This window comes from Entelurus aequoreus, linkage group LG22 (assembly GCF_033978785.1).
Source record: "Entelurus aequoreus isolate RoL-2023_Sb linkage group LG22, RoL_Eaeq_v1.1, whole genome shotgun sequence".
NCBI lineage: Eukaryota > Metazoa > Chordata > Actinopteri > Syngnathiformes > Syngnathidae > Entelurus > Entelurus aequoreus.
This window is the reverse complement of record NC_084752.1, coordinates 7,199,511-7,222,643: the sequence shown is the minus strand read 5'-3', so window position 1 is coordinate 7,222,643 and position 23,133 is coordinate 7,199,511. Positions and strand designations below refer to the sequence as shown.

Here is a 23,133-nt window from a genome sequence, read left to right as displayed (position 1 = left end):
GCAACACATTGCAAAAAAGTTGTCAGAGGGGCATTTTTACCACTGTGTTACATGGCCTTTCCTTTTAACAACACTCTTTTCAGGTGGAATTCTTTCCCATTCTTGCTTAAGTTGTGCTATTTTAGGCTTCATAATGCGCCACACATTTTCAATGGGAGACAGGTCTGGACTACAGGCAGGCCAGTCTAGTACCTGCACCCTTTTACTATGAAGCCACGCTGTTGTAACACGCGGCTCGGCATTGTCTTGCTGAAATAAGCAGGGGCGTCCAGAAAAAGACGTTGCTTGGATGGCAACATATGTTGCTCGCCAAACAAATATCGGACTACTCTAAAGTACACCCCCAAGTTCACTTTGTACGGGTATCGCCCCCGAAACATACCGTCGTGAAAATGCCTGCTGAAGTGTGACTTTTGTGTCGTGTCGGTGGCGCAGAGTGTGTGATTGTACATGGCAGGTCCACCGTGTGCTCCTTTAGCGAGAGCACTGGCAGTCTTTTGCTGTACTGAACAGCCGTCCGCTTCTTTCCTCCGCCGGCCTTAAAGCCGGTGTCACTGGCGCCGTAATGATGGCGCCACCATCAAAGCCGAGCCGGGGTGTCAATCAGCCTGTCAAAGGGCCGGGGGTCCGCCTCGCCGGTCTTGGCTAATGACTTGTAGCCAAAGCAACACATTCTGCAGACTCTCAGGTGGCTTCCTCCTCCTCCTCCTCCTCCTCCTCCTCCTCCGACCACGAGGCTCTGCCCGGATGATGAAAAGCGGCTGATAAAATAAACTGACAGTTGCAACTCATCGCCAGGAGCCGCCAGGAGACCCCCACCATCCCATAACTCCCCACTTTTTTTTCTTTTCTATTTTACCTCTCAACCTGCAGCCTGTTGTAGATGTGTTTATGTGCATGTTAAAACACAGAGGTGGACCAGTTTAGTCCGCCTGCAGGGGGCGGGAGGTGGGGGGGGGGTCCTAATTAAAGCCTGCTTTATTTCACTCCATTAGGCACTGCAAAGACAGCCCGCCTCCCTCGCCTGGCTCTTCCTCGCTTGCACACATGACCAATCAATACACTCCCACTGGCGTCCTCCAATGAATAGATGGCACTGAGACACTAATTGAATTTTGCAGGGGAGCGCCATGTGGCTCTTTTATTGGCCACAGCTAAATATTGTCTCCATGCGCCCTCAAAGCACAACAATCCGGGGTGGCGTTTCCTGTTTGTCGACCCCTCAACGTGATGAAAACAGCAACTAATATCTGCCCGTTTGATTTAGGAGCTACAGGAAGTGTCGTGGTTCACATAGATGCTCTTGTTTTTGGCGCTGCATGACGCAATTTAGCAGTTAATATGAAGTAAACACACAGAGGGTAACATTACATACAGGGCCGGCCCGTGGCATAGGCCGTATATGCAAATGCTAAGGGCGCCGTCCATCAGGGGGCGCCACGCCAGTGCCACAAATGTTGGAGAGAAAGAAAAAAAAAGTTGGTACTATTATTTCTAAATACAGAAAATAATCCCACGTTAATTAAAATGCAAAGTAAAGCCTATTTAATAGAAATATTTAGGGATGTCCGATAATGGCTTTTTGCCGATATCCGATATTCCGATATTGTCCAACTCTTTAATTACCGATACCGATATCAACCGATATATGCAGTCGTGGAATTAACACATTATGCCTAATTTGGACAACCAGGTATGGTGAAGATAAGGTACTTTTTAAAAAAATTAGTAAAATAAGATAAATAAATTAAAAACATTTTCTTGAATAAAAAAGAAAGTACAACAATATAAAAACAGTTACATAGAAACTAGTAATGAATGAAAATTAGTAAAATGAACTGTTAAAAGGTTAGTACTATTAGTGGAGCAGCAGCACGCACAATCATGTGTGCTTACGGACTGTATCCCTTGCAGACTGTATTGATATATTTTGATATAGAATGTAGGAACCAGAATATTAATAACAGAAAGAAACAACCCTTTTGTGTGAATGAGTGTAAATGGGGGAGGGAGGTTTTTTGGGTTGGTGCACTAATTGTAAGTGTATCTTGTGTGTTTTATGCTGATTTAATTTAAAAAAAAACAAAAAAAAAACCGATACCGATAATAAAAAAAACGATACCGATAATTTCCGATATTACATTTTAACGCATATATCGGCCGATAATATAGGCAGGCCGATATTATCGGACATCTCTAGAAATATTATTTGTCAGAACATTACGCCCCCCCTCCCCCTCCCCCCACACGGTGCGCCCCCTCCCTTCCCGTATCATAAATGACTCTTTTTGGACGTCACCACATCAAAAAAATCAACACAAGATGTCAAAATGGCCAAAACCGTCAGGTGCCCAGGGAAGAAAAAAAATAGAAAAGAAGAGGAGGAGAAACGAGAAAAACACAGAGGTAGCAAGTAGGTAACGTTAGCCTACATGAAATGATTTGTCTGTTACAGAATGTAATAGTAACCTGGCTTTTTAGCATTAAGCTAATGTTACATGATTCGGCAATTGCTAAGTTCTGTTTTAACGTCGGGTTAATATTGTGGAGGGGGCTAATTGTTATGTAAAATAATAATGTAACGTTAGGTAATTGCAGTACTCCCACCTTACATTCCTCAGGGACATTTGTATTAGATCTTTTAAGCAGGTGTTTTTTGTTTACATTGTTATTGCCTTATGGTTAGCTAATGTTTGCCCTGCAGGTAATAGCCACTTCCACCCCTTTATATATTAGGTATAGTTGTAAGCCTAGTTGTTAAAGTGCACATCATTAATGTTAATTAAGCAATATCACATGAGAGGGAATGCTGTTTTTTAATTTGAGCACTGCTGTGATTCGGTTAAAAATAATCATAACATAACATTCTCATATAATATGTTAATTTGCTTTCTTTAAGTCAAAAAAAAGGTCAAAGACAAAGCTTCAAAAATGCTAAAAAATAATGCTGTAAATCATGAATTATTATTAATTGTATCAATATTGTTACATGTAGTTGTTTTTATTTTCAGTTCAACAAAAACAACGCCACATTCCCTTCACAAAGACAGGGCATGAACTGTGTTGTTTTATGTCTTTAAAAAAAAAATATATTTCTTCAGTTGTTTTTTTTTATTTTCTTGTATTTTTCATTGAACCACAGGACAAAAAAAAACGAGGTCTGGGCCACAAATGGCTACTGAACCGCAGTTTGGAAACCACACTTTTAGAGGTTGAAAAATACTAATAAATTTTTTTTTAAAAATGAATAAATTAAATAATGTCCAAAAAATGAGATTTAATTCAGCAAAAAATATTTAAATAAAAAAATATATATTCAGCTCAACAAAAACAACACAAGATGTCCCAATCAAATATTTAATATTTATTTCCTTTTTTTTTATTTTAATTACTTTTGTTGTGTCACAAGACAATAAAAGACAATGTAGCATTTTGAGATCTTAGAAATATAAAGTATGTTATAAATTTAAATGCATTATTATTATTATTATTATTATTATTACTTTTATTAATAAAGACAGGGTGCAGGCTGCAATTTGCTTTGTAGTTTGGAGATGACTGTTTCAGAGCTTCAAAAATGCTAAAAAATAATGCTGTAAATCATGAATTATCATTAATTGTATCAATATTGTTACATGTAGTTGTTTTTATTTTCAGTTCAACAAAAACAACGCCACATTCCCTTCACAAAGACAGGGCATGAACTGTGTTGTTTTATGTCTTTTAAAAAAAAAAAAATTTCTGCAGTTGTTTTTTTTTATTTTCTTGTATTTTTCATTGAACAACAGGACATAAAAACAAGGTCTGGGCCACAAATGGCTACTGAACCGCACTTTTAGAGGTTGAAAAATACTAAAAAAAAAAGTAATAAATGAATAAATAAAATAATGCCAAAAAATGATACAATTCTGAAAAATCTAAATAAAAAAATAAAAAATTCAGCTCAACAAAAACAATGCAAGATGTCCCAATCAAATATTTAATATTTATTTCCGGTTTTTTAAATTTTATTTACTTTTGTTTTTTCGCCTTTTTTCAACGCGTCACAAGACAATAAAAGACAATGTAGCACTTTGAGAGTTTAGAAATATAAAGTGTTATAAATTTAAATGCATTAATGTTATTAGTATTATTACTTTTATTAATAAAGACAAGGTGCAGGCTGCAATTTGCTTTATAGTTTGGGGATGACTGTTTCAGAGCTTCAAAAATGCAAAAAAAATAATGCTGTAAATCTTGAATTATGATTAATTGTATCAATATTGTTAGATGTAGTTGGTTTTATTTTCAGTTCAACAAAAACAACGCCATATTCCCTTCACAAAGACAGGGCATGAACTGTGTTGTTTTATGTCTTTTTTTAAAATATATTTCTGCAGTTTTTTTTTTTATTTTCTTGTATTTTTCATTGAACCACAGTACATAAACAAATGGCTACTGAATCGCAGTTTGGAGACCTCACTTTTATAGGTTGAAAAATACTAAAAAAAAAATTAATAAATGAATGAATAAAATAATGGCAAAAAATATGATAAAATTCAGAAAAAAATATTTAAATTTAAAAAAATTATTCAGCTCAACAAAAACAATGCAATATTTCCCAATCAAATATTTAATATTTATTTCCTGTTTATTTACTTTTGTTGTTTTATCGCCTTTTTTCAATGTGTCACAAGACAATAAAAGACAATGTAGCATTTTGAGATTTTATAAATATAAAGTATGTTATACATTTAAATGCATTATTATTAGTATTGTTACTTTTATTAATAAAGACAAGGTGCAGGCCGAAATTTGCTTTGTAGTTTGGAGATGACTGTTTCAGAGCTTCAAAAATGCTAAAAAAAATAATGCTGTAAATCATGAATTATTATCAATTGTATCAATATTGTTAAATGCAGTTGGTTTTATTTTTAATGCAACAAAAACAACGCCACATTCCCTTCACAAAGACAGGGCATGAACTGTGTTGTTTTATGTCTTTTAAAAATATATATATTTCTGCAGTTGTTTTTTTTTTATTTTCTTGTATTTTTCATTGAACAACAGGACATAAAAACAAGGTCTGGGCCACAAATGGCTACTGAACCGCACTTTTAGAGGTTGAAAAATACTTTTAAAAAAAAGTAATAAATGAATAAATAAAATAATGCCAAAAAATGATACAATTCTGAAAAATTTAAATAAAAAAATAAAAATTCAGCTCAACAAAAACAATGCAAGATGTCCCAATCAAATATTTAATATTTATTTCCTGTTTTTTAAATTTTATTTACTTTTGTTGTTTTATCGCCTTTTTTCAACGCGTCACAAGACAAAAGACAATGTAGCACTTTGAGAGTTTAGAAATATAAAGTGTTATACATTTAAATGCATTAATATTATTATTATTATTACTTTTAGTAATAAAGACAAGGTGCAGGCTGCAATTTGCTTTATAGTTTGGAGATGACTGTTTCAGAGCTTCAAAAATGCAAAAAAAAAAATGCTGTAAATCATGAATTATGACTAATTATATCAATATTGTTACATGTAGTTGGTTTTATTTTCAGTTCAACAAAAACAAAGACAGGGCATGAACTGTGTTTTATGTCTTTTTTTAAATTGTCTTGTATTTTTCATTAAACAACAGGACATAAAAAACAAGGTCTGGGCCACAAATGGCTACTGAACCGCACCTTTAGAGGTTGAAAAATACTAAAATTAAAAGGAATAAATGTATAAATAAAATAATGCCAAAAAAATGATAAAATTCAGAAAAATTAAAAAAAAAAAAAAAAAAATTCAGCTCAACAAAAACAATGCAAGATGTCCCAATCAAATATTTAATATTTATTTCCTGTTTTTTTCCAATTGTATTTAATTTTGTTGTTTTATTGCCTTTTTTCAATGTGTCACAAGACAATACAAGACAATGTAGCACTTTGAGGGTTTAGAAATATAAAGTGTTATACATTTAAATGCATTAATATTATTATTATTGTTACACTGTAAAAAAAAAATCCTATTTTTATGGTTAATTTACTCTAAATTTCTACTGTAATTTTTCTATTTTCTTAAAATAGTTTATAAAACTGTAGAATTGAAGACATTATCTGTAAATAAACAATCCCCCTGTTATTTTAAGTAATATGCCAGTAATCACAAGCTATCTATATTTCTATTTCTTTTACAGAAAAATACCAAATGAATTATACATAGCATTTTCTGTTTTCTTAAATGACTTTCAAATTCATGTAAAATTACAGTAATTATCTTTCATTAAATATGTAGTTTGTTATATAAAAGTCTATGTCCATACTAACAATCTGTAGAATAAAGGTATTTTTCTGCAGAACTGTTTGCATCGTCACTTTATTAAAAAGGTGGTTGATCTAAATAATTTAGTAAAAATCTGTAAAATTACAATATTTTTCCGCAAAACGTTTCATGAAAATTTCTGTAAATATAATGTTTTTGATCATTATTTGGTTTACAATGTTCTACTTTAATTTTATGGTTTTCGTTTGGCAGCCATAGCTGCCAGTAGATGACCGTTTTTTTACAGTGTACTTTTATTAATAAAGAAAAGGTGCAGGCCGAAATTTGCTTTGTAGTTTGGAGATGACAGAGCTTCAAAAATGCTAAAAAAAATAATGCTGTAAATCATGAATTATGATTAATTGCATCAATATTGTTACGTGTAGTTGCTTTTGTTTTCAGTTCAACAGAAAAATAACAACAACAACAACAACAAAGTGTCTTCAGTTGCACACATCAACAGTCTTAAATAATTGAAAGTGTGTGTGTGTGTGTGTGATAACGAGTGTGTCGCCGCTGACCACTGCAGATGTTCCAGCTGAGTCAATTAGCTCAAAGCAGGTGCCAAGGCAAATATTTAGCTAATTATGAATATTTAATAGCATTCCTGTACTTGGCTGCTCTCCTGCGGTCCAGCAGCTATTAAATCTCAGCCCATAGATATATGACACGTAATAACGGCTTGAATATAAAAGAGATGAATAATTTAAAGTGAGCCAACAAATTAGGACCATCATTAAAATAAGCAGGGCCTTGGAACCCTTTTGCATAAAAAAAAAAAAGGCGGGGAAGAATATCACGGGTGGTTCAAGGTAACTCTGGTCCTGCTAAAGAATTACAGCATTAATTCAGCAACATCCACTCATTGCTTCGACTTCTAGTCTCTCGGATCCCCCGAGCATTGTCCAATGAAATGATGGCATCGGCGGGCACGGGGGCGCTTATTTACATTTTTACCATCAAACCTTCACGCAATTTGTGTGTGTGAGTGTGTGTGTGTGTGTGTGTGTGTGTGTGTGTGTTGCAGGTTTTCCTCTGCTGGTACAAAAGCAGGGTCCTCCCCCTGAGAGTATACACCGAGGACCACCACTGCCCCCCCCCAACACAAACACTCAGTGTGACCTGAGTGGGTCAACAGCCAGAATCACATATGACAGATTTCCACAGGAGAGCGGCACACTAGTGGACCCTCTGTGGGCCGAGTGAAGTGACGTCATGTACACCACCATCTATTTATAGGCTGTGGACCCCAACTGTACACCACACTTTATCTACTTGTACACACCTGGTGGGCGTCGACCACCTGAGGGGAGTCACCGAGTGGGAGGAAGCAAGGAAGGAAGGAAGGAGGGCTAAGACAGAAGGAGGGGAGGAAGGTAAGAGGGCTAAAAAGGGAGGAAAGGAAGGAAGGTAGGAAGGATGGAAAGAGGGCTAAGAAGGAAGGGGGGAGGATGGAAGGAAGGAAGGAGGGCTAAGGAAGGAAGGAAGGAGGGAAGAAAATAAGGAGGTCTGAGAAGGAAAGAAGGAAGGAGGGTTAAGACAGAAGGAGGGGGGAAGGAAGGAAGGAAATAGGTCGAGAAAGGAAGGAAGGAAGAAAGGAAGGAAAGAGGTCGAGGAAGGAAGGAAGTCGAAGAAGGAAAGAAGGAAGGAGGGCCAAGACAAAAAGAGGGGAGGAAGGAAGGAAGGAACGAACAAAAGAGGTCTAAGAAGGAAGGAAGGGAGCAAGGAAGAAAGGAGGGCTAAAAGGAGAGAAGGAAGGAGGTCTAAAAAGAAAGGAAGGAAAGAAGCAAAGAACAAGGGCTAAGAAGGAAGGAAAGAAAGAGGGCTAAAAAGAAAGGAAGGAAAGAAGCAAAGAACAAGGGCTAAGAAGGAAGGAAGGAAGGAAGGAAGGAAGGAAGGAAGGAAGGAAGGAAAGAGGGCTAAGAAGGAAGGAAGGGAGGAGGTCTAAGAAGGAAAGAAGGAATGAGGGCTAAGAAGGAAAGAAGGAATGAGGGCTTAGAAGGAAGGAAGGTAGGAAGGAAGGAAAGAAGAAAGGAAGGAAGGAAGGAAGGAAGGAAAGAGGGCTAAGACAGAAGGAGGGGAGGGAGGAATAAAAAGGGAAAGAAAAAGGGAAAGAAATAGGTCTAAGAAGGAAGGAAGTTAGGAAGGAAGGAAATAGGTCTAAGAAGGAAGGAAGGGCTAAGACAGAAAGAGCGGAGGAAGGAAGGAAGGAAGGAAGGAACGAACAAACAAACAAACTAGGTCTAAGAAGGAAGGAAGGAAGGAAATAGGTTTAAGAAGAAAGGAAGGAAGGAAGGAAGGAAGGAAGGAAGGAAATAGGTCTAAGAAGAAAGGAAGGAAGGAAGGAAGGAAGGAAATAGGTCTAAGAAGAAAGGAAGGAAGGAAGGAAGGAAGGAAAGAGGTCGAAGAAGGAAGGAAGGAACAAAGTCGAAGAAGGAAAGAAAGGAGGGCTAAGACAGAAGGAGGGGAGGAAAGAAGGAGGTCTAAAAGGAAAGAAAGGAAGAAAGGAAGGAAAGAAATAGGTCTTAGAAGGAAGGACAAAAGGAAGGAAAGAAGGAAGGAAAGAAATAGGTCTTAGAAGGAAGGAAGGAATGAAGGAAGGAAGGGAAGAGGTCAAAGAAGGAAGGATGAAGGAAGTTAAAGAAGGAAAGAAGGAAGGAGAGCTAAGACAGAAAGAGGGGAGGAAGGAAGGAAGGCACGAACAAAAGAGGTCTAAGAAGGAAGGAAAGAGGTCGAAGAAGGTAAGAAGACCGAAAGAGGGGAGGAAGGAAGGAATGAACAAAAGAGGTCTAAGAAGGAAGGAAAAGAGCAAAGAAGAAAGGAGCGCTAAAAGAAAAGAAGGAAGGAGGTCTAAGAAGAAAGGAAGGAAAGAAGCAAAGAAAAAGGGCTAAGAAGGAAGGAAGGAAGGAAGGTAGGAAGGAAGGAAAGAGGGCTGCGAAAGAAGGAAGGGAGGGGGTAAGGAAGGCCTTTATTGTCATTGCACAAGTACAACGAAACTTCGTTTTCAGCACAAACCCGTTCAAGATTAGACTAACAAACAGTGTACAGGGTTACAGAACAGGAATGCTGATGGGTGGCCACAAGGCGGCCCGTAAAAGATGGGGAAAAAGGTAAAACGCTGGGGAAGGATGAGCAAAAAAAATACAATCTAGACTGGGCTCCTAAGGGGGCCCAGTCTGGAGTGGGAAAAAACCTCCATAGCAAAGCACATATACATATTACAACGTACATCTCGAGATACTTAGCAACAGAGGGAAGGGAGTGCGGGGTCATGGTGGTAGGCCGCAGTGTGTGGCATATATTTTTGTGGATGCATGTTTGTGTGTAAGCCTGCAGTGTGTCTATGTTCCGCGGCTTTGATCTTGTGCAGTCGCTAGTCCAAAGTCAACAACAACAGGTGTGTGTCCTTGAGAGACAAGAAGGGACTTTGTTGTGTCTTCACTGCACTGTCCTTCAGGAGAGTCTCCAAGCCAGGGAAACAATCAAAGTTAGAATGTTTTGTATACGAGTGAAAATAAAATTTGCTTTTCACTCTAAATTGTCTATAAATGTTGGATTGATTAAATTCCACAAGGCGTTTACCAAAAACTGAAGCAGGTCTCGGTCATGCCCGTCCTAGCAGCAGCTGCTGGTCAAGGCAGCCTCTCTCCTCTGCAGACTACACACTATTAAATATGAATGCTGTTTGGGTGCCGCTTCATTTGCCTCCCGACCGGCATCCCTGCCTCCTTGTAAGTGGATGTTTCCGTAACGCCAAGCCGCTCCCCGCCAAACAGTGGTTGTAACCCCGACCCTCCCAGGCGAGCCATTCCCTGGAATGGAATTTGAGGGAATGGAAGGCTGGGAGAGGAGAAGGTGTGTGTGTCTAACCCGCTGAACACACACAGGAGACGTGCGTTTGATAGAGTTATTACACGCCAGCGTTTGTGCGCCTGAATCTATTATCCGACGGGCCGAGGCGGGCTAAGCCGGGATGGTGTCGGGACGTCTCATCACCTCGGTGTCACGGGTCAGGTAATTGCAGCAGCCACTGTGTGCTTTTCATTACTAAACTACAAACTTTAAAGGAGTCCTCATGTTTTTTTTGTCCCCGCTGTGGAATGGTGTTGACTTTAGCAGCCATTATTGGTGTTATTCCTTCTCCTCAGGCTCTCAGAATGGAATTTGAGACGCTGGCCTTTTGCCCCACTGCTGGAGAGATGCTGTGGCCATGATCATTAGCAAAGAGGATCAGCCCTATGATAAACGCCCCGGCAGGCATAATAATACATTGAGACAACGTTGATTATACATATACGTTCTTTAAAACTGACTTTGAAACAACGTTGCAAAACAGTTGTATTTGTAAACGTTGGATTTACGTTTTTGGTTGGGAAATGACCAAATTTCAATGGTCAAATCAACGTCAGAACCAGACATTGAATAAACATTGTCAAAAAGCATATTGTTTCAACGTTGTATTTGTGTTGTAGAATATTGGTTAGGAAATGACCAAATTTCAATAGTTAAATCAATGGCAGAACTCGACATTAAATAAACGCCGTCCAAAAGCATGTTGTTTCAACGTTGTATTTGTGTTGGAGAATATTGGTTAGGAAATTACCAAATTTCAATAGTTAAATCAATGTCAGAACTCGACATTAAATAAACGCTGTCCAAAAGCATGTTGTTTCAACGTTGTAAATTCAATGGTTAAATCAATGTGAGAACCCGACATTGAATAAACGTTAGCATGCAAACGTTAGCATGCTAGCAAGCTAATATTTGCATGCTTACATTTTTTTTGCTGTTTTTTCACTTTTTTCTTTACTTCCGCAGCCATACACCTTACAGCCGTGTTACTTGATATGTGAGGCATGCTAACTGTTAGCATGCCATCGTTAGCACACATGCTAAGTGTTGCATTTTAATGTAAGCATGCTAATGTTTTAGGCTAGCTCTATAGCTCTTTTTGTACAGTTACACCTAAAACTCACAGATTCAGACACTCGACCACCCCGGGCCAGAGGTCCAGAGCACAGATAGCAGGCCTATCGAAATTTCTGCGAAATTTTCTAGTTGTGTGAATGCTCTATGGTTTTTTACACCAAAATTCATCTATTTATTATTATTATTATTCTCCAGATTTTGCCGCGCTCTACCTTCCACATTTTTCATCCGATTCAAACCGTTCCAACTTCAAACTGTTCAGCCAATTGGGAATCGCGGGCTTTTTCTTGACAAATTCAAAAAAATTCCCAGATTTCCTAGAATTCCAGGTTTTCCGGGACATTTTTCCCATTCAAAATGAATTGGCCATTTTTCAAACTTTCACCATTTCCAAATTTTTCAACCGATTCAAACCATTAAACACATTCCACCATCCTGGAAATTCAAACAATTTTTTTTCCAAGTTAAAAAAAAATTTGCAGGATTTTCCAGAATTCCTGCTTTTCCAAAGCCGTATTTTCCACCCTTTAATTCTGGCGACTACTCCTTCCACATTTTTCAACACATTTCAACCATTCTACCATCAAAACATTCCTCTTAATCAGGACAAAAAACAGAGTTGTTTTTTGAACTGGAAAGATTCCCGGTTTTCCAGAAATTCCAGGAATTCTGTAATACCATTTCTCAATTCATCATGTTACTACTTCAACATTTCTCGACCGATTTGAAAAATTCCAACACCAACCATTTCAACTCATTCAGACCATTCGAGTTTGTTACCATTTTTTTCACGAAATTCCCAAATTTCTGGTAAATTCCCATTGAAATGAACAGGAGATTCTTCAAAGTTCCACAACTCCCACATTTTTCATCGGATTCAAACTGTTCCAACTTCAAAATATTCAGCCTGTTCAGGAATTGTGTGCTCTACACTGCAAAAACTGAAATCTAAGCAAGATGAAATATCTCAAATAAGGGTGATATTTGCTTATTTTCTGTCTGATAAGATAATTCTTCTCACTAAGCAGATTTTATGTTAGAGTGTTTTACTTGTTTTAAGGGTTTTGGTCCTGAATGATCTCAGTAAGATATTACAGCTTGTTGCTGAGATTTTATGAGCTATATTGAGTAAAAAATGCTTGGAATAAAAATATCAACTGTTGCAAAGCTGTGTCGTCAACACTCACAAGTAAAAAACTACTTTTTTAAAGTAATAATTTCTTACTTCAAGCATGAAAAAAAAAATCATGATAGTGGCACTAGCATTTACTTAATTTAAGAATATTTTTTAACATATTGAGCAAAAAAAGTCTTTTTTTTTCTACCAAGAAAAGTGCACTTGTTCTTAGTGAGAATATACTTATTTTAAGGTATTTTTGGGTTCATTGAGGTTAGCTAATTGAACTTGTTTTGGAAAGTCTTGACAAGCCGAATTTTCTTGTTCTATTGGCAGATAATTTTGCTCAGTTCAAATAAAATACCCCTATTTTTATTTTATTTTTTTAATTGTTTTTGAACACTGACTTTTTGCAGTGTACTTCAACAATTCTAAAAATAAAATTCCAGGATTTCAGTTCAACTTCAGCATCGGAGCATTCACACGCAATTCCTTCAGGAATTGCCTCATCTCGTTGACGTATACAATTCATGTTGCTAACTTTTAGAGCAAATGAAAATCGGCTCCAAAAATCAGTCATCGGCCTCCTTGGCTACTAATAATCAGTATCGGCCCTGAAAAAATGGATCTCTAATATCCATTAACATGATAGGAATCAATGCTTGCGGAAATGTCAGGGCTTCGGTCGAAATGCATATACTTGATCGCTTTTTTCAAGCCTTTACATTTTTGACATACGAGATGATTTTGCATATTTTCAACCATCCGGGAGGAAAAATAAGAGGCTGGTTTTCACTGCACCGCCTCCCCTGACAACTGTCCAATTATGTATATGACATGGGGCCTACTGTTTGCGCTGCAAGTAATCAATAAAGGATGTGGGTGAGTGCACATAGATTTTTGGTGCGACCAAATGCATGGGGAAAAAAAATAATGCAATCACTGACTCTGGCTGGCGGCGGGAGGGGCCACAAGTAGGTGAGGGTCTGATTAGGGGCCAAGTTTGATGGGGTGCGCCGGTCTCTCCTGACGGAGCAAATGGAATGGGTGACAGGTGGAAGTGGGGATGAAAAGGTGGCGCTGTCATGAATAAATGTAAACACAGTCCCATGCAATTACCGCGCCGGGTCATTTCCTTTTAGAACGGCGCCAGCCAGGAGGCTTGCAATCCCTGCAGGTCCAATCTAATGAAAAGACGCAGCTTACTGGGGCGTTTAATTGCACACACAGTCCGGCCTGTTGAACGCCGCCGCCCGCAGCTGGGGAAGAAAAATGTGATTGGGCGTACAAGATAGCGGTTCGGGTCGGTTTATTGATCCGGGATCATCTTCGTCATCATCGGGGCTAGCTGAGCACATGGACTCATAGCAACATGTGAAGCGGTCTTTGTTCCATCGAGATGGTCATTCCCTTTGATCACAAACACTTTGGGACTCTGGTATTTCTCAAAAGTACCAATCACAAGTGCCTCATAGGGCAAGTACAAGTTTTGGACTTTAGTTAGCCTCAGGGCATTCATTCGATCGCAACTGGACTGTTTGGTTGGTCTTAGAAGACGATTCGCCTCTCATCTGAGTAGACTTCATCAGTTCATGCCCAAAGACTTAGATTGGTCAGATCTCGTCTTAAACATAGATTGGTCAGATCTTGTCTTAGACTAAGATTCTTCACATCTAGTCTTAGACTTAGATTGGTCAGATCTAGTCTTAGACTAAGATTGGTCAGATCTAGTCTTAGACTTAGATTGGTCAGATCTAGTCTTAGAATTTTACAACCTTTATTTAACCAGATAAGAAAACCATTGAGATCAAGATCTCTCTCACAAGGGTGACCTGGCCAAGAGGTCAACAGCACATGTCACAGAGCAGTTTCAGAAAAGTAATACGTTAAGACGTACATTTTAGACTTAGATTGGCCAGATCTAGTCTTAGATTGGCCAGATTTAGTCTTAGATTGGTCAGATCTAGACTTAGATTGGTCAGATCTAGTCTTAGACTTTTACAACCTTTATCTAGTCTTAAACTTAGATTGGTCAGATCTAGTCTTAGGCTTAGATTGGTCAGAACTGGTCTTAGACTTAGATTGGCCAGATCTAGTCTTAGACTGGTCAGATCTCGTCTTAGACATAGATTGGTCAGATCTCGCCTTAGACTAAAATTGTACACATCTAGTTTTAGACTTAGATTGGTCACATCTCGTCTTAGACTTAGATTGGTCAGATCTAGTCTTAGACTAAGATTGGTCAGATCTAGTCTTAGACTTAGATTGGTCAGATCTAGTCTTAGAATGTTACAACCTTTATTTAACCAGATAAGAAACCCATTGAGATCAAGATCTCTCTCACAAGGGTGACTGGCCAAGAGGTCAACAGCACATGTCACAGAGCAGTTTCAGAAAAGTAATACGTTAAGACGTACATTTTAGACTTAGATTGGCCAGATCTAGTCTTAGATTGGTCAGATCTAGACTTAGACTTAGATTGGTCAGATCTAGTCTTAGACTTTTACAACCTTTATCTAGTCTTAAACTTAGATTGGTCAGATCTAGTCTTAGGCTTAGATTGGTCAGAACTGGTCTTAGACTTAGATTGGCCAGATCTAGTCTTAGACTGGTCAGATCTCGTCTTAGACATAGATTGGTCAGATCTCGCCTTAGACTAAGATTGTACACATCTAGTCTTAGACTTAGATTGTTCACATCTTGTCTTAGACTTAGATTGGTCTGATCTAGTCTTAGACTAAGATTGGTCAGATCTAGTCTTAGACTTAGATTGGTCAGATCTAGTCTTAGAATTTTACAACCTTTATTTAACCAGATAAGACACCCATTGAGATCAAGATCTCTCTCACAAGGGTGACCTGGCCAAGAGGTCAACAGCACATGTCACATAGCAGTTTCAGAAAAGTAATACGTTAAGACGTACATTTTAGACTTAGATTGGCCAGATCTAGTCTTAGACTGGTCAGATGTAGTCTTAGACTTAGATTGGCCAGATCTTGACTTAAATTGGTCAGATCTAGACTTAGACTTTTACAACCTTTATCTAGTCTTGAACTTAGATTGGTCAGATCTAGTCTTAAACTTAGATTGGTCAGATCCAGTCTCATGCTTCAATTGGTCAGATCTAGTCTTACACTTAAATTGGTCAGATCTAGTCTTAGACTTAAATTGGCCAGATCTAGTCTTAGACTTAAATTGGCCAGATCAAGTCTTAGACTTAGATTGGTCAGATCTAGTGTTAGACCGCTCAGATCTAGTCTTAGACTTAGATTGGTCAGATCTAGTCTTAGACTTAGATTGGTCAGGTCTAGTCTTAGACCTTTATAACCTTTATTTAACCAGATAAGAAACCCATTGAGATCAAGATCTCTCTCACAAGGGTGACTGGCCAAGAGGTCAACAGCACATGTCACAGAGCAGTTTCAGAAAAGTAATACGTTAAGACGTACATTTTAGACTTAGATTGGCCAGATCTAGTCTTAGATTTTTACAACCTTTATCTAGTCTTAAACTTAGATTGGTCAGATCTAGTCTTAGGCTTAGATTGGTCAGAACTGGTCTTAGACTTAGATTGGTCAGATCTCGTTTTAGGCATAAATTGGTCAGATCTAGTCTTAGATTGGTCAGATCTAGTCTTAGACTGGTGAGATCTAGTCTTAGACTTTTACAAACTTTATCTAGTCTTAAACTTAGATTGGTCAGATCTAGTCTTGAACTTAGATTGGTCAGATCCAGTCTCATGCTTCGACTGCTCAGATCTAGTCTTAGACTTAGATTGGCCAGATCTAGTCTTAGACTTAGATTGGCCAGATCTAGTCTTAGACTTAGATTGGCCAGATCTAGTCTTAGTCCGCTCAGATCTAGTCTTAGACTTAAATTGGCCAGATCAAGTCTTAGACTTAGATTGGTCAGATCTAGTGTTAGACCGCTCAGATCTAGTCTTAGGCTGGTCAAATCCAGTCTTATGCTTCGATTGGTCAGATCTAGTCTTAGACTGCTCAGATCTAGTCTTAGACTGGCCAGATCTAGTCTTACATTTAGATTGGTCAGATCTAGTTTTAGACTTAGATTGGCCAGATCAAGTCTTAGACTTAGATTGGTCAAACCTGACATCCACTGTAATGATACCAAGTACAAGAGCGTATATAGTCGATAATACTATAATTACATGGATATTTTTTATCGTCACAAAATATTTTTTCTTTTAAATTCATATTACATTCATAAACTCATTCTCATGTGTCCAGGGGCACATGAGAACGAGTTTATGACCAATGTATGATCCTGTAACTACCTGGTATCAGATCGACACCTAAATTTGTGGTATCATCGAAAACTAATGTAATATATCAAACAAGAAAAGAATAAGTGATTATTACATTTTAACAGAAGTGTAGATAGAACATGTTGAAAGAGAAAATAAGCAAATATTAACAGTAAATGAACAAGTGGATTAATAATCCATTTTCTACCGCTTGTCCCTCATAATTTTGACAACATAATAGAATAATACACAACATGTTACTGCATACATCAGCAGACTAATTAGGAGTCTTTGTTTGTTTACTTACTACTAAAAGACAAGTTGTCTAGTATGTTCACTATTTTATTTAAGGACAAAATTGTTCTTGGATTGCAATAATAATGTACCTTAAGATTTTTTGTCAAAATAAAGCCAATAATAAAAAAAATTGTGGTCCACATTATTTAGAAAAGTATCGAAAAGTATCAAAATACATTTTGGTACACTGTAGCACTTTGAGGTTGTTTGCTCAATATAAAGTGCTTTTTACAAATAAAAAGTATTATTATTATTAATATAGGAGCAAGGAAATTTCACGACTGGATTTGTTGCACAGGTGGCATCCTATGACAGTTCCACGCTGGAAATCACTGAGAGCGGCCCACACTGTAAAAAAAAAATCATTTTTTTATGGTTAATTTACTCTAAATTTCTACTGTAATTTTTCTATTTTTTTTTAAATAGTTTATAAAACTGTAGAATTGAAGACATTATCTGTAAATAAACAATCCGCCTGTTATTTTAAGTAATATGCCAGTAATGACAAACTATGTATATTTCAATTTTTTTTACAGAAAAAATACCAAATTATTATACATAGCATTTTCTGTTTTCTTAAATTACTTTCAAATTCATGTAATATTACGATATTTTTCCGTAAAATGTTTCATGAAAATTGCTGTAATTATGTCATTATTTGGTTTACAATGTTTTACTTTAATTTTATGGTTTTCGTTTGGCAGCCGTAGCTGCCAGTAGATGACCGTTTTTTTACAGAACTTTTTTTTACTGTGCATTCTTTCACAAATGTTTGTAGAAACAGTCTCCGTGCCTAAGTGCTTGATTTGATACACCGGGCCAAGTGATTAGGACACCTGATTCTCATCATTCGGATGGGTGGCCAAATGCTTCTGGCAATATAGTGTACAAACCTCAAAACCAAAAGACATGATCCGGGCATGATCACGACGCCCATAAACCCCCCCACCCCCAAGTTCCGGTCTCATTCCTATGACATCACAGCAACAAATGTGTCCGCATCTGCATGGCGTGATTACATTGCACACGTTCCACCGCTGCTGATCCACTGCAGAAGAGGCAGGTCAGAGCGTGCTACAGTTATATCTTTTCTATTACTGAGGTTAATCAATAATTCATGGGTCACAATAGCAGGCGCCGCCAGCTGGGGGGAGGGATGGCGGTGGGCGCACTGGGTGAGGGGCGGGGTGGGGGGGGGGGGGGCACACACACCAGGAGAGGCTTTTTTCACCGGCGAGCCAACTCAGGGTTCCCTAGCAAAAAAAAAAACAGGAATGTCGGCCATATTCACAAACATCATCACCTCAGCGGCGTTAATCACGGGCGGCCTAATGGTCCGTGACAGGCGGGCGGCCATAATGGGCTCCGCTCCGAGCCCCGCGTCCTCCTCCGGTTCTAACATAAAAAACACTTAATGGTCGGCGAGGTGTTAGCGCGGCGTGCATGAAGAAAGCTTTTTGATAGCGCGCTAATCTGCGCCATTACTGGGGGTGGGGTGATTTACCGCCGCTTAAACGGCACACGCCAGGAAGGGGGGCTTCACAACGCCACGTGTGATAAAGGTACTGGCACAGGACAGAGATACTGTATGTGTGGAAGGTCTGTCTTCTAACCCACCTTGATTGGGAGGACATTTTTCTTTCGTCAGCTGCTTCGTACAAGAAAGAAAAAAAAACCCAACCTATACTGCCACCTAGCTTCCTTTTGTTGCACTGCATGGTTTCTGGGTCACGGAGCGTGGCCACCTGTGTGCAAACCTGATATGATTTTATTAGCGACTACTAAGGCTCTCCAGTCCCTTCACTCGGCTCCGCACACGTTTCTCGTTCCATGTGGCTCAGTCCCGGCTAGAGTTGTACGGTATAGCATAGTACCGCGGTACTATGCTATGACGTGTCTTAATGACATTAAACAATGGATGTCCGCTAACTTTTTGCAACTCAATGCCAAGAAAACGGAAATGCTGATTATCGATCCTGCTAGACACCGACATCCATTTAATAATACCACCTTAACATTTGACAACCAAACATTTACACAATGCGATTCGGTAAAGAATCTGGGTATTATCTTCCACCCAACTCTCTCGTTTGAGTCACACATTAAGAGTGTTACTAAAACGGCCTTCTTTCATCTCCGTAAAATCGCTAAAATGTGTTCCATTTTGTCCACTAGCGACGCTGAGATCATTATTCATGCGTTCGTTACATCTCGTCTCGATTACTGCAACGTATTATTTTCGGGCCTCCCTATGTCTAGTATTAAAAGATTACAGTTGGTACAAAATGCGGCTGCTAGACTCATACTTGCCAACCTTGAGACCTCCAATATCGGGAGGTGGGGGGCGGGTTTGGGGCGGGGGCGTGGTTGGGGCGTGGCTAAGGGCGTGGTTAAGAGGAGAGTATATTTACAGCTAGAATTCACCAAATCAAGTATTTCATATATATATATAAAATACTTGACTTTCAGTGAATTCTAGTTATATATATATATATATTTTTTTTTATTTTTTATTTTATTATACATATAAATAAAAGACATACTTGAATTTCAGTGTTCTGCAGGCTACCCAGTAGGTGGCAGTATTGTCCTGTTTAAGAGTGTCACAACATTGCTGTTTACGGCAGGCGAACTGCTTTACGGTAGACTAAACGTGACTGCTGCTGCTGCGTGTTGTTACCGCGCTGGGAGGACGTTAATGAAACTGCCTAACAATAAACCCACATAAGAAACCGAGAACTCTCTCTCCTTGTTGTGCACTCTACTCTCTAAAAGCCGTAGATGTTATGACGTCATTGGGCAGGCAAGCTGCTGGGAAAGCGGACGTGAGAACAGGCTGTCCCCACTCAGGTCCGCATTGAGCTGGAGGGGGCGTGGCCTCCAGCTCCGGCTGAATACCGGGAGTTTGTCGGGAGAAAATCTCTGCCGGGAGGTTGTCGGGAGAGGCGCTGAATAACGGGATTCTCCCGCTAAAAACGGGAGGGTTGGCAAGTATGGCTAGACTTTTGACAAGAACGTTTGATCATATTACGCCTATACTGTATATACCTTTATATACTTGTATATATACACACCTATACTGGCTCACCTGCACTGGCTTCCTGTGCACTTAAAGGCCTACTGAAATTATTTTTTTAATTTAAACGGGGATAGCAGATCCATTCTTTGTGTTGTACTTGATAATTTCGCGATATTGCCATATTTTTGCTGAAAGGATTTAGTATAGAACAACAACGATAAAGTTTGCAACTTTTGGTCTCTGATAAAAAAAAGCCTTGCCTCTACCGGAAGTAGCGTGACGACACCAGAGGAAGGACTGCTCATATTTTCCTATTGTTTACACCAGCAGCGAGAGAGATTCGGACCGAGAAAGCGACGATTACCCCATTAATTTGAGCGAGGATGAAAGATTTGTGGATGAGGAACGTGAAAGTGAAGGACTAGCGTGCAGTGCAAAACGTATCTTTTTTCGCCCTGACCGTAACTTAGGTACAAGGGTTCATTGGATTCCACACTTTCTCCTTTTTCTATTGTGGATCATGGATTTGTATTTTAAACCACCTCGGATACTATATCCTCTTGAAAATGAGAGTCGAGAATGCGAAATGGACATTCACAGTGACTTTTATCTCCATGACAATACATCGGTGAAGCTCTTTAGCTACTGAGCTAACATGATAGCATCGGGCTTTACTGCATATAGAAACAAAACAAATAAGTCACTGACTGGAAGGATAGACAGAAGATCAACAATACTACCAAACTCTGGACATGTAACTACACGGTTAATGCTTTCCAGCTTGACGAAGCCTAGCAATGCTGTTGCTAACGACGATGTTAATAAGAAACTAATTAATGGTGAATATGTTCCCCATACTAAAGTGTTACCCTATTCTCGGTAACTCTTTAGTATGGGTAACATATTCTGAGTAACAAAGACTTAATTTAGAGTTATTTGGTTAGGGTTAGGGTTAGGGCTTGGGTTAGGGGGTTAGGGTTAGGTTTTGAGTTTGGAGTTATGTTAGGGTTAGCATTAGGGTTAGGGTTAAGGCCATGCCCTATTCTCGCTAACACTTTAGTATGGGTAACATATTCTAAGTAACAAAGACTTAATTTAGAGTTATTTGGTTAGGGTTAGGGTTAATAAGGCCATGCAGAATAAGGCATTAATAAGAACTTAATACTTACTAATTAAGAGCCAAAATGTTACTAATTTGCATGTTAATAAGAAACTAATTAATGTTGAATATGTTCCCCATACTAAAGTGTTACCCTATTCTCGGTAACACTTTAGTATGGGGAACATATTCTAAGTAATAAATACTTAATTTAGAGTTATTTAGTTAGGGTTAGAGGGTTAGGGTTAGGGCTAGGGTTAATAAGGCCATGCAGAATAAGGCATTAATAAGTACTTAATAATTAATAATCAAGAGCCAATATGTTACTAATTTGCATGTTAATAAGCAACTAATTCATGGTGAATATGTTCCCATACTAAAGTGTTACCCTATTCTCGGTAACACTTTAGTATGGGTATCATATTCTAAGTAACAAAGACGTAATTTAGAGTTATTTGGTTAGGTTTAGGGTTAGGGTTATGGCTTGGGTTAGGGTTAGAGGGTTAGGGTTAGCATTAGGGGTTAGGTTTTGAGTTTGGAGTTATGTTAGGGTTAGCATTAGGGTTAGGGTTAAGGTCATGCCCTATTCTCGGTAACACTTTAGTATGGGTAACATATTCTAAGTAACAAAGACTTAATTTAGAGTTATTTGGTTAGGGTTAGGGCTAGGGTTGGGGTTAGGGTTAGGGTTAATAAGGCCATGCAGAATAAGGCATTAATAAATACTTAATTGCTAATTAAGAGTCAATATGTTACTAATTTGCATGTTAATAAGCAAATTAATGGTGAATATGTTCCCCATACTAAAGTGTTACCCTATTCTCATACCCTATTAATTAATTACAAACTAAATGTGGGATATAAATAATAATGGAAGTATAATTGTTTGTATATAGTATATCATTGGTACTAAGGTTTAACTAACACTTGTACAAGGATATTTCAAATGTCTTTACTGTGTACATAATTGAACAGTGTTTATGTTGTGTACAAGGTGTATTTATAATATGTTGTGCAAAGGAAATTTCATATTTTGTAGAAGCTCTTCTTGTATTCGACATTGTTTATACGGTTAAGCGCAATAAGTGTTCAACTTCAGCCTAAACCCTTTCGGTCTGCAACATTTTCAATTTATAAATGTACAACTGTTTTGTTTATTTTGTTGACCACTGACCGAAGAAATAATAATAATAAATATACATCGGTTACTTTTATTTGCAGTACCCATCTCACTAGAAAAGTGATTAATCAAAACATCGCCGTTTGACAGCATCTGCGCTAGCATTAGCAGTACACCGCAACGAGACCCCCCGTGTCCTCTTGTGTTTCAGCAGTGATTGTTGCCATGTTTGACACCCTGTGTGCCAACCTGCTGCCAGCAAGCGTTACACATTGGGTTTTTTTTATCCAAGTTCTTCCTTCACATGTTAAGCCGCTGAAATTGCATCAATATTTCATTGCAGGGCAACATTTATTTTTTTATTTTTTTGGTTTTTGCCTCGCGTGCGAGGCGATAAACAGTCGGCCATTAATAATGCAGCGCGGTGACACTGACCTTATTTTGTGCCTTTCAACCTGGCACCGTTGATATTTCGGATGCACGGTGCCCCGTTACTCTCCGGCTCGCAGGAGGTGGGCTCGAGTGTTCAAAGCCTGCAAGAAGAAGAAGAGGAAGACATAAACTTCCTGTTTGACAGAGGTTACATCACAATCTCAAGCAGCCAACATTAACCGCGCTGGGAAACACGTCTTCATTTTCACGCAAACAACGCAGGGAATGAAGGCTTGACGAGCGATGCTGACAGGCTGAGCGTGCACGCCTCTGAGGGGAAGCGTGAGAAGCTCTGACAGGAAGCTAAAAAGGCCGAAGCGCCACACCGAGGGACGTCCAAAGAACACACACCTGGTCCGAGGTTCGGGTCGGCACACTGCAGATGCAAACGTTAAGACGGATCATGTTGTTTTAGAGAGGAACCGCCAGCTGTGAGTCTGCACAAGGTGGACTAAAACACCTGCTGGTAACCTCAGTCAAAAAATGTGTTCTGCTATTTTGTAGCTTACATTTTTTCTGAGCAATAAAAAAAAAGGGGATCTTTGATTTTGGTGGT

At 38.6% G+C, this 23,133-nt stretch overlaps 1 long non-coding RNA gene across 2 annotated transcripts in view; it reads right to left on the bottom strand.

The window, feature by feature from the left end:
* LOC133639695 (uncharacterized) overlaps positions 1 to 23,133 on the bottom strand; it is a 142,780-nt gene that overhangs the window by 69,988 nt on the left and 49,659 nt on the right. For both annotated transcript variants that reach the window (XR_009823840.1, XR_009823839.1), the window contains exon 2: positions 22,581 to 22,678. This is a non-coding gene — a long non-coding RNA (uncharacterized LOC133639695). The remainder of the gene's footprint in view (positions 1 to 22,580; positions 22,679 to 23,133) is intronic.